Source organism: Salvelinus namaycush, chromosome 26 (genome assembly GCF_016432855.1).
Source record: "Salvelinus namaycush isolate Seneca chromosome 26, SaNama_1.0, whole genome shotgun sequence".
NCBI lineage: Eukaryota > Metazoa > Chordata > Actinopteri > Salmoniformes > Salmonidae > Salvelinus > Salvelinus namaycush.
The window spans coordinates 31634388-31647045 of NC_052332.1; the positions used below are offsets into that span (position 1 = coordinate 31634388).

General features: G+C 42.9%; 1 long non-coding RNA gene across 1 annotated transcript; it reads left to right on the forward strand.

The window, feature by feature from the left end:
* The first annotated feature begins 6817 nt into the window (after positions 1–6817).
* On the forward strand, positions 6818–10719 carry LOC120021258. Its single transcript, XR_005472487.1, has 3 exons — positions 6818–6872; positions 7845–7916; positions 10624–10719. It is a non-coding gene; the product is annotated as an uncharacterized LOC120021258 (long non-coding RNA).
* Positions 10720–12658: the final 1939 nt, after the last annotated feature.

Below are 12658 nucleotides of genomic sequence, written 5' to 3' on the forward strand. Positions count from 1 at the left end.
CTGTGAAACCAACTGTAACTTCTTCTTTGAAACTTTATGGCCATTCTCAGCGAGAAATATCAACAGAGCCCGAGGATCAGTTTCACAAGTTTCCATTGAGCTGGAGCACAACAACAAATCATCCACATACTGAATTAGAGTGCTGCCCTCAGGGGGTATAAAACCCTCCAGATTTTGTGCTAAAGCCGCTGAAAAAATAGCGGGGGATTCCACATAACCCATTGGAGCCACAGTCTATGTAAATCCCTGTCATGAGAATTATGCTCTCGATGTTCATAAACCCAATTCAATTAACTACTCAGCCTGAAACCCAGAATTTGTAGGAAACTGGTTGAAATTAATCAGACGGAGGCCCAGCTACGATAGTCAGAAAATTTATTTACGAGAGCGCTCCTGTGCATATACAATGATGTTCCCTTTATAACATTCTCTTAACATACGCACATACATACACACTAACATTAGGAGTGCTATCTACTTCTCTACAATTCTCACCACAGTTGCTCACTACCCAGCTGACAGTTCCAGTCCCCCCCAGATACAGGAAACCTGGAGGGGCTCTCCCTGTCCTTTCTTATCTCCCCAGAGTTATATAGGTCGGTTCAAACATAGTTTAATGATCCACTTAGTTTTCTTTCGGCACACACATACATTCCTCTCTTCCCAGGTCCAACCTAGTTGGACCTGTGTTTATTCTTTTTAATTACTCCTTGTCCATGCTACATAACCTCTAATCCCTAATGGTTAAGTTTCTAGGTAGAATTATTTAATCAATTATCTTAAACCTTTATAAAATCTTTTAACAATCTCTTACCTAAAAACGTGAAGGCCAACCAGAACTGAGATTCTGGTGCCACTGGAATACTGAAAAATGCATTCGTCAAATCAATCACAGAGAACCACTCTGCTGTGGGTGGTACCGCCCCCAACAGTGTAGTAACATTAGGACCCACCGGGGCACGGGCAAGAACTGCATCGTTCACAGGCCTTATGTCCTGGACCAATCTCCAATCACCTGAAGGTTTTCTAACAGGCAAGATAGGGGTGTTACAGGGTGATTCTGGACAGGGAATTAAAGCACCATTAGCTAACAAGGATGCATGAACAGGAGTAATACCTGCTATTGCCTCCCTACTGAGTGGATACTGTGCTCTAGATGGGCGCCTGGTATCTTTAGGAGTGACCACCATTGGCTCAGCTCCCTTTATTCTCCCAAAATCATACTTGTCCCTTGCCCATAGGCGTTCAGGGACCCCTCTCAGGAGGGGTGAGTCTTCACTCAACAACATGATATTGGTAGAAAAAGAAACCTGATCAACACCATGCACACCCCTCTCAGTTGGAGTTTCCCAACTGAGTGGGTAACAACTTGTCAGTGTGCTGGGTGAATAAGTTGACCCATCAGGGCGCATCTCCCAGTCTGTAGCATCAACCAAGCATTTCATCCACATTCCAGTATCCACCCATTCTACTCTGTCTGATTTAGCCAGGGACACATGTGGTGCGCTATCCTCAAACAGGTAGAGCTCTTTCTGTGCACGGGTTAGATTAACCCCTAAAGCACAAATCACTGCTACAGTATAAACCCTCACACTGCACTGACTCATTCTGTAATGTATCACACAGCCATTGTTTCTCATAATGGAGATCTCTTGTCAATGGTGAGAAATGGGAGGTGCAATGTAAGCCTCCTTCAGACATGAAACTGCCCTTGTGGCCCCAATGGGTTTTGGCCTTTGAGAAAACACGAGCAATATTGGGCACCTCATCATCAACATCCCATGCATAATACCAGTCACAAAACTCAGACATTAACATACATTGCTCCCCCCCTTCCTCCTCTTCCTCATGAATAACAGTTAAACCGGTTCAGCCACATGTTATGTTGATGCCCAGTTTACACAGGAGGTCCCTGCCCATCAGATTGACAGGACAGTGGTCAGAGTAGAGAAATTGATGTTGACACTTCTCCTCACAAAAGGAGACAGGCAGAGGCATGCTCTCTGAGTGGGAGGCCTAAAGCACCTACAGTTTTGACTATTTCATTAGACATGGGAGATTTTGTCATAGCCTTGCAGTTAATCACAGACATAGCAGCCCCAGTATCAACAAGAAATATTAGTGACTCACCATTGACGCAAGCCTCCACGGCTGGCTCTACTCTCGGAAGGGGGTGACACTTTAAAAACAAATGCTCTTGTTGCTCTGAGGATTTTAGCACAACTGTCCCTGTCTCCTCATCATGTCAATACACCTCCTCCTGTCCCTGTCTTCTCATCATGTCAATACACCTCCTCCTGTCCCTGTCTTCTCATCATGTCAATACACCTCCTCCTGTCCCTGTCTCCTCAACATGTCAATACACCTCCTCCTGTCCCTGTCTCCTCATCATGTCAATACACCTCCTCCTGTCCCTGTCTCCTCATCATGTCAATACACCTCCTCCTGTCCCTGTCTCCTCATCATGTCAATACACCTCCTCCTGTCCCTGTCTTCTCATCATGTCAATACACCTCCTCCTGTCCCTGTCTCCTCAACATGTCAATACACCTCCTCCTGTCCCTGTCTCCTCATCATGTCAATACACCTCCTCCTGTCCCTGTCTCCTCATCATGTCAATACACCTCCTCCTGTCCCTGTCTCCTCATCATGTCAATACACCTCCTCCTGTCCCTGTCCTGGATTGTACAGGGTCGTCTATGCCGGCGGCCCCGTCTGCCAGGCTCCAGGTTGTCCTCTGCCTGGAGGGACTCCTTGTGGGCCCCACTGTTGCTGTTGCTGGACCCCATGAGGTTGCCCGACCTGCCATTGATTGAGAGGTGGCTGCCACGGCTGTTGTTGGAATGGGGCTGTCCATGCATGTGCTCCTTTTCCTCCTCTTCTTGCCCCCTCCCTTTGGGCCCCTCTTCTTGGTCCGCCCCTGCCTTTGTTCCTCTGTGGATTCGTTGGCTCGGAGCAGTCAGCAGCAAAATGACCCGGCTTCCCACAGTTGTAACACTTGTGCACTCCACCCACTTGTCAGGTCCCTGCTGGGGCTGCTCCCTGGTAAAACGTCATCTGGGCAGCCTGTAGTTTCTGTCTTCACTTTTTCTTCCTTTATTTTTTCTTCCTTCTGAGTACTTTGTTGTCTCTCAGCATGCTTGCAGTGCTGTACCACCATTGCTAATGGCTCAGTCTCCCAACTGATGCAGGTAGTCCTCACAGCAGCGCCGTTATCTGGTCCTGATACGCACCATTCACAGCCCACAGGTAGTTGCAATCAAACTGTCCCTGTACATCCGCCCACCTGAGTCCCAGTTTCTTTTTACAGATATGGGCTATCTCAGCAGCAGATAGTTTGTACTGACCCACCAATACCCTCATTTCTGCTGAATATTTCACAGCGTCCTTACTTGGGTCTGGTAGGTCCTCTACAATGTCTTTGATTTCATTATGTCTCCACGTCCTCTGGACATACACAATGGGGTTCCATGCTGCGGCGGTAGCAGCATTAGCATCATCAGGTCGAGGCTGAGGGTTGGGACAGGCCATCAGAGGGTATTGTCGATACATGTCTGATGCTGGATCGTATGGGGAGGGGGTAGAGACACGCCTCTCCATCCTGGCCCGTAGAGGGTCCTTCAACGGGGGAGTCAGCTGGGGTGCCCCTCCGTCCTCACTTTCCTCACTGGAGCTGATTGGAGGAGCCTTGAGAAAAGGATTGTTGATCTTTTTACCATTCTGGCGTGCTCCCCCCACTGCGCCTCCAGTGGGACTGGCCGGAGTCACTCCAGACCCTTTGAGGACTTCAGCCAGGCTCCGTGCCAGACGATCAATGTGTTGGGAGAGACAGGGGGTGGGGCTGCAGGTTGTAGTGGTCTTGCATCCAGCGGATCAGCAGGAGGCGGCTGAGGAGGAGGGAGGTCCGGCCACACTGGGTAGAGAGTTTGAGGAGTACAGTATGGAGGGGGACAGTCTCTGTCATCATCATCCTTCCTATTCCTTCTCACTGTTTCATCTTTCCCCTTCTTTTCTCCTTCCTCAGTCTGAACTACAATATTCTGACAGGGTTTTCCCCGAAATGGGTCCTGTCTTTTCTTTCGTTTGTCAGCTTCCTTTTCCCATTTCCTGAATTTCACCCAGTCAATTTGATCCTTTTTCCCTAGTTTACCTTCCTTCTCTACCAATCTCTGTCTTATCTCGTCTAACAGCGTCACACTTAGTGTCCCTGTCAAAGGAAAACCACCCTCTCTATGCCACCTGTTCCAGAATATCCCTACCCCATTTATCTACCATAACCTTCAAGGCTCCAGTAGGAGGGTCCGGAATGCCTGGTTCTTTGCACCCGCTCGTACCCATGGCTCCTTAGTCACACACACACACACAAACACAAAATCTCTCACACACACACACACACACAGGGAGAGAAAAACAGTTACAACAGAAATTCCTTAAGTACTCACACAGAACTTTAATGATCACCCACACAGGATTGGTCAGACGCTCACACAGAACTGGTCAGATGTCCACACAGAACATCAGAACATAATTGAAAGGTTACCCACACAGAGTCAACCTACCGTGCCCACACAGAACGCTCCTACAAAACAAAACACTCACACAGAGTAACCCAGGGCATACCTGGCTAGCACATTTTAAATAATTGGAATTCACCACCTCTGAGGGTCACTTAGACAGTCACACAGACACTTTCAGAATGAGGTCCTTCTTCCAATAGGGCTTCACCAAGTACCGTGTTTCACACAGAACACACAGTCACCCTGGCCCGTCACCCCCACAGACCGCACCAATCCCCACTGTGATCAATTCAGTGTCAGGACGGCTCTAGGTCGCCTGCAACTGACCAGTGGCAGAGTATCTTTGAGTCCACAAACTCTCTGATTACTCTCCTCTGACTCGGCCCTGCTTACGCCTCCAAGGTGCCCCCCTCACACAAGAACACACTCAGAGCCCACGTAACAGAGGCTTTTGTTAAAAACTCAACTTCAAGTGTGGTTTGCTCACCTCACCTTTTTTATTATTTTTTACTATGTTCGGGATGTGGTATCCAATCGGCTCGCTGCCTCTCAGATCTTAGGTTGGTCCATCTGCTCCGTTCCCGAAGTGTGGTCTCCCTGAGATCCCAAGTTTGAGGGATCCCTTGTGCACGATTTATCTAGGTTGTCAGGAGCGGTCACCGAGTGAAGATTCACATCCCATCCCCGTCGCCAAATGTTGTGGCAATTTCCTGTATTACCAAATGAGGAGAGTTACAAACCACACACCAGTCAGAGTTATACTTGAACTTCACCTTTAATAATAATTAAGCTTTTGCAATAGCATTTGACTTTCAACATTTCAGTTTCTCTAATGAAAAGTTGAGCGTGGTCAACATAATGGCAACTGAGATCTTTTATAGCAAAGATCCACCCCCTAGTCGACATGACAAACCACAGGAATAGGAACTGTTCACAAAGAAAGACTTTTACTTGAGAGAGGAGTATCCCATAGCCAGATAGCATTCGCTATAAATTATCGTTCAGTTTGGTCTCAAAGACGAGGTTCTAATCTCGTTCCTGGTACTTCATAGTACAAAAACACCAACTCATCCAATGGCATATATCAATTGTCAACTCTAGATACCCCCCTCTCAAGTACACCCCACTCCTGGACAAGCTTACTGAGGAGAGTGAGCCTCAAGGTCATATACTATCTCAAGATAAGTGCAACATCAGAGGGGACATACAATGGTTCCAGACACTGCCATACTCCTCCCCCCAATGGGAAAAGGAGGGAGTGACTGGCGTACAGACATTGTGGAGACAACTAACTGGTTCCCCATTAATCACGCCATCCCTTCACATGGTTTAAAAATAGGTAAAGACACATTCACATAAGAAGACAATGTTTCATTCTGTCCTCCTCCCCTTCTGATATTCTGCATAGCACCAGATGGTTTTACAGATACATTCACATATGAAGACAAGCCTGACCTCTCCCCTATCTGGGCCCCAAGTGACTGAGCCCTAGCTGAGAAGGGATACGTGCAACTGCCAACCCTATAGTCCAAAGGGAAACATTCTAATGACAAGTATCTCACATAAGCATATTTTGCAAATAAAACATCTTATCTATGTTACCCAACTAATTCTGATTGAGCTGCCACACCGGGTGCAGTACTTGTTAGATAGGTTCATTGTGGTAGGAGTGGCTTTTGAACAATGGATAGCTTTTGAATATATTTTGAATATGAATATATGAATTCTTCACTTTCACCTTCACTTTCCCTGATGTGAACAGTCACGGATGTACATGTATTTTTTGAAGCTTTGTTTTTGTAATATATTGATTTAATATTTTAGTGTGTAGATTTCTTTTTGAACATTACCAAGGATTTTCTGGAAACATGACCCAACACATTGGCCCCTCTAAGAAAGATTACCCATCAAATCTGATCAACTGGTGTTTTGTCCACAAGATGGAAAAAGGTAACTTAATTTTATACTTAATAAGTTCTTTTGATTTATTTTAAGTACTACACAAAAGTACTTCTTAATTACTGGTTTACAACACATAGCCAACTATTAACATCTTGAAAAAATTATAAAAATTATGACTTAGGGGAAAACACAGGATTAGGTTTTCAACAGCACTAACTTTGTTGAAAAGGTGAAAGCAAACATTTGTTAAATAAAGGTAAAATAAGATTGTACTTCAGAAGTTACGTACAACACACAGATGATAAACCCTACACAACACCTTTGACTCCGGACCACAGGTGTCGCTTGTGTTTCACAAAAAAATTTGGAATCGACATATCGCGGCTTCCTTCTTTTACGGATTTGCTCCATCGAGTGCACGTGGCATTTTTCAGTCCCGAAGATAAAACTATGGTATTGTTAATTGTACCTAAAATTATTGATATATTTATTCATGTAGCACTGTTTGGTAGCTTTTGCCTTAACACGCAAGTATGTACAGTATGTTAAACACTAGATCAATAGATACGGATGTGTTTAGCCTATGCTACTTGTGTTAGCATGCTAGCCTTACCTAGTTTACTTATCCTGTGATTTTTCGATATAGCATCCAGGGTAGAATATCTTCACTATGTATCTCAGAAGTATGACTTCTATGTTCTACAGATGAACAATGACAAAAGTTTATCTGATCGTGTATCAGTACAATAGATTGTGTCTTTAAGAAAACAGCAGGTTTTATTTTTTCCATGGCGTTATTTGTACCAGGAAGAATGGTTCCTCATTGTCTGTTAGATTCCACAGTCTTCATGTAAAGTTACAATCAAATTGTTGACTGTTGTTTTGTAGGGTCAATGTCATAGCAAACCCCTGCAGAAACCAAAGGGCAGGGTCAAAGTGAATACAACCTTCAGTCTTCTGATCTGACCTGCTGGGATATATCGTAATAACCCAGCACCAATAACCAAGCATTAACAACACAACCTTGCTCTTTTTAAGGAAACCAACCCAAATAAGTGACCCAACACCTGCAACCCAGCAGTTAGGTCAACCAAACAAACAGTACTTTTTTTGTGTAGGTTGTTCTTTGAGGAACACGTTATAGCCTGCAGGTATAACGCTTTATCATGCACTTATAATGCATTGTAAGACATGTCATGAGTCAAGTTTACTTGTCATATGTACTTGACTTGACTCAAGACAAGTTATAAAGTATTATACCTGCAGGCTGTTCATAATGTTTGGCATGTTCATAATGTCCTGTTATCATCTCAAGGCACAGAAAAGACCCACAGCTGTGCAATGCTTCCTGTGTATATACCAAAGAAATAGTCCATATTCATACATTTCTTTCCTCAGCATTGACCGTGTTGTGTTGTTTTACAGAGCAGGCATCGTGACCACCCAAGGGCTGATCCTGGAGTCAACGTGGGACCCTCTGAGGAAACACAGCCTCCTGTAAGAAACACATTGTTATTGTAATTATTGTGTTTATTTACCATCACCTATTAATGTCATAACTTATTATCTACAAAGATCATTTGTAGATATTTCAGTTGGGAGCTAGCTGAGTCACCTCACTTGACTGATGCAGATAGTTTTCTAGGGTCCATCTTAAGGGTGGTGTGTAAAATAAATGCATTTTAAGTAGAAAATTGTGACAACTAATGCATCAAAATGCTTTTGGTTTATTAATCGCGGACCCTCGGCACTCTAAAATATGCTGGGTTAAAAATGACTACATTTGTTTTCAACACATGTTGGGTTATTTTCACCCAGCAGTTGGGTCACAACCCATTGCCAGAGCCAGAGATTTTTGTTGTATTTTGTATTTTGCATTACACTGGGCTGAACTAACACTCCAATGTATTTAGCATTACACTGGGCTGAACTAACACTCCAATGTATTTAGCATTACACTGGGCTGAACTAACACTCCAATGTATTTTGCATTACACTGGGCTGAACTAACACTCCAATGTATTTTGCATTACACTGGGCTGAACTAACACTCCAATGTATTTAGCATTACACTGGGCTGAACTAACACTCCAATGTATTTAGCATTACACTGGGCTGAACTAACACTCCAATGTATTTAGCATTACACTGGGCTGAACTAACACTCCAATGTATTTAGCATTACGCTGTGCTGAACTACACTCCAATGTATTTAGCATTACACTGGGCTGAACTACACTCCAATGTATTTTGCAGTACACTGGGCTGAACTACACTCCAATGTATTTTGCATTACACTGGGCTGAACTACACTCCAATGTATTTTGCATTACACTGGGCTGAACTACACTCCAATGTATTTTGTAACAAGATACTTTCAAAAGTTGTCATTTGTATATTCAAAATATAAAATACTTTTCTATACCATTTCTTTATAGCAGTTCACAATTTTGTTACCCTCTTTCGCCCTACATTGGTATCAAAAGTCTGATGACCATATGGTGTGATGAGAGCTTCTGCTAAATGAACTAACTGTATATGTGAAAATGAACAATTGCAAAGCATGCTGGGTGTTATTCTAATGAGCTCCGGCCCAAAACAAGGCAAATTAAAATATGCAGTGTGCTTTGCAGTTGTTAATTTTCACATACATTTACATTTTTGTGAACTTTTTAACTCAGCATTTTTTAGAGTGTGGTTGCTTCTGTAATGGTGGTGTATGATGAACTGACATTTCCTAGAAACATACTGCCTAAAGTAAGAAGCAAATGTTTTAATTGTATTTTGAGTTTGTTCAAACATCTTTTTGTCCATTTCCTTGGTCCAAGATTGCACATCTATGCAGTACTGTTGTCAAGGTAAAATAATGCACAGCATGAATAGAAAACGTACTTACGCATTGTGGCTACAAAGGCCTTCATCAGGGTGACGATTGTGTTTTTTAAATTCTTGCAATGCATACGCCGTAAATGATAAACGCTTTAAAAATTTTCCACTATATGAGAGTGCCTTGATTACTTCAGGATTTTTTTTGCCACATTGTTTACAATCCAGCATCAACTACTGTTTATTCCATAGTTGTCACGTTCCTGACCTGTTTTCCTTTGTCATGTATTTGTTTTAGTTGGTCAGGGCGTGAGTTGGGTGGGTTGGTCTAGGTTTGATTTTCTATGTTGGGATTTTGTGTTCGGCCTGGTATGATTCTCAATCAGAGACAGCTGTGAATCGTTGTCCCTGATTGAGAATCATACTAAGGCAGCCAGGGTTTCACTTGTGTTTTGTGGGTGTTTGTTCCTGTGTCAGTGTTTGGGCCACACAGGACTGTTTCAGGTTAGTCACGTTTGTTGTATTTTGTAGTGTTTGTTGTTTTCCCATTAAAATATGAATACTTACCAATCCGCATCTTGGTCCGATCCATGCTCCTCCTCGTCTGAGGAGGAGAACGACTACGACAGCCGTTACAATAGTATGTTAACCTATGAAAGACTACCTTATGGTATACACCTATAACCAAAGAAACTGTCCTCTCCTGTGTCTTTAACATAATGTGGCAGGTAGCCTCAAGGTTAGAGCGTTGGCCAATAACTGAAAGGCCTCTGGTTTGAATCTCTGAAACGACAAGGTGAATAAATCTGTGGCAGTGCCCTTGAGCAAGATCCTTAACTCCAATTGCTTCAGGGGCGTTGGACAATGGTGGCCCCACTCCTGCAGATGTCTAAGGGGGAGTTGTGATATGCAAGAAACACAATTCCATTACACACAACTGTGTAACAGGACAAATATAAGCCCTCCCAAATTAATATTTTCTTGGTGTGTTGACAACAATCTGGGTGTGCCTGGAGTGATGGTCTACAACTAGTGGGCCTGTCCCATACATATACAGCCTACTGTAAGAAACACATTGTTTCATTATATTTTCCATCCATTCCCCTGGTCTAAGATAAAAAAAAAATAAAGGCATTATCACACATTCATATATTTCCCCACTTATAGCTTTACTAGGTGGTTCATTCGTATCCCCATTAGCTTTTGCCGAACAGCAGCTTTTGTGTGTCATTTCACAGTCCCTATTGTGCAATGAGATGTTGTTTTCTATGTTTTTTAAAGGTAATTTGCTTTAGTAATTGGAGATGGAAGGGAGTTCCGTGTGATCATGGGCTCTGTATAATACTGTGCGTCCCTGTGACTTCTTGACTGTTTGCAGGTTCAGTGTGTCAACAACCCGCTGGGTAATGTTGGAGTGGTGGTCTACGTCCTGTGCACATGTCCCATGAACCAGACACCTCTTCATGGAGAGAGGAGGTATGACCATGTTAACACCTCTCTGGTTTAGGAGGGAGCTGGGAGAAACCTCTCACTCAGCTGTAGGAATCTACCTATCACTGAAAAAACACATGAATTTTAAGCGATAACATGAAAACGTGATCTTGTGGGATCTCATTTGATCACTTGATTTTATGGGGTTGCGTGTAAAATAATCCCCCTGACAATCCCCCCCCCCCACCTTCGACAGCACCCCAACCCAAAACATCTTCCCGCGGCCATGATGAGCACATGTGACAACAGGTCTCTGAGTATTAAAGAGATATGGCTCCAGACTTATTGGCAAGAATACATTCCTGCCTTTTGCTAAAAACTGCCCAGAATCAAGTAAACAATTGCCACCAACGTTACGTTAACGTAAAACTAGCAGTGCTCAAGGAAACTTGACACAGAGTATACATGAAAGCTTGGGGATTTGAACTTGCAACCTCTTGATTGAGCGCATCAATGGTTCTGCAGTGCCAGCAGGTTTGTACTCATTGCTCGGGAACATGTATTAAGACACTCCAAAAATCAGGGTGTGGTTAGGGTACAGTGTTGTTCCCTGGGGTACAAAAAAGTCAAAGGTACACTTCACAGGTACACATATTTATTTGTATTTATTTTTATGTAACCTTTATTTAACTAGTCAAGTCAGTTAAGAACAAATTCATATGAGCTCACATGGTACAGTTCGGTACCTTGTAGGTATAATGGGACATTTTTCTAGACAATATTTAGAAAATAAGGTATGTTCATCACAGCACTTTGATAGGTGATGGCAATGTACTGGTGGGGCTCATTAGCATAGTTGGGGGAGAGGTCAAATACATGTGTATTTGTGCCAACAGTCAGTGGAAGTGTTGTAGCAGTTTAAGTGTTTGATGGTTATGCCAATGCAAATTGAGCATCTCCTTTGACACTGTCTGTTCTGCAAATGTATGTGTTACTGATGAGTGGCAATGCAAAGAGGTCATTGTACATTTTCCAGTAATTTAATGGCAACTTGTTGCTGTGAATTTGTCATTTCTTAACTGGAAATCATTTGTCAGTAAGTTATTGTACAATTCACAATAACTTACTGGCAAAACGTTTGCCATTAAACGTCTTAGGGCTCAAATCCCGTTAACGGGATTGATTTGACAACAGCCAGTGAAAGTGCAGGGTGCCAAATTCAAACAACAGAAATCTCATAATTAAAATTCCTCAAACATACAAGTATTATACACCATTGTAAAGATAAACTTGTTGTCAATCCAACCAAAGTGTCCGATTTCAAAAAGGCTTTACGACGAAAGCATACCATGCGATTATGTTAGGTCAGCGCCAAGTCACAGAAAAACACAGCCATTTTTCCAGCCAAAGAGAGGAGTCACAAAAAGCAGAAATAGAGAGAAAATTAATCACTAACCTTTGATGATCTTCATCAGATACACTTCTCCTTAATGCAACCGCTGTGTCTGATTTCAAAAAAGCTTTATGGCAAAAGCACACCATGCAATAATCTGAGTACAGCACGCAGGCCCCAAAACAAGCCTTACAGATACCCGCCATGTTGTGGAGTCAACAAAAGTCAGAAATAGCATTATAAATATTCACTTACATTTGATGATCTTCATCGAAATGCACTCCCAGGAATCCCAGTTCCACAATACATTTTTGTTTTGTTCGATAAAGTTCATCTTTATGTCCAAATACCTCCTTTTTGTTAGCGCGTTTAGTTCACCAATCGAAATTCACAAGGCGCGGGAAAGTCCAGACGAAAAGTCAAAACAGTTCCATTACAGTTCGTAGAAACATGTCAAACGATGTATAGAATCAATCTTTAGGATGTTTTTATCATAAATCTTCAATAATGTTTCAACCGGACAATTCCTTTGTCTTTAGAAATGAAAAGGAACAGAACTCGCTCTCACGGCCGCGCGCCTGACTTAGCT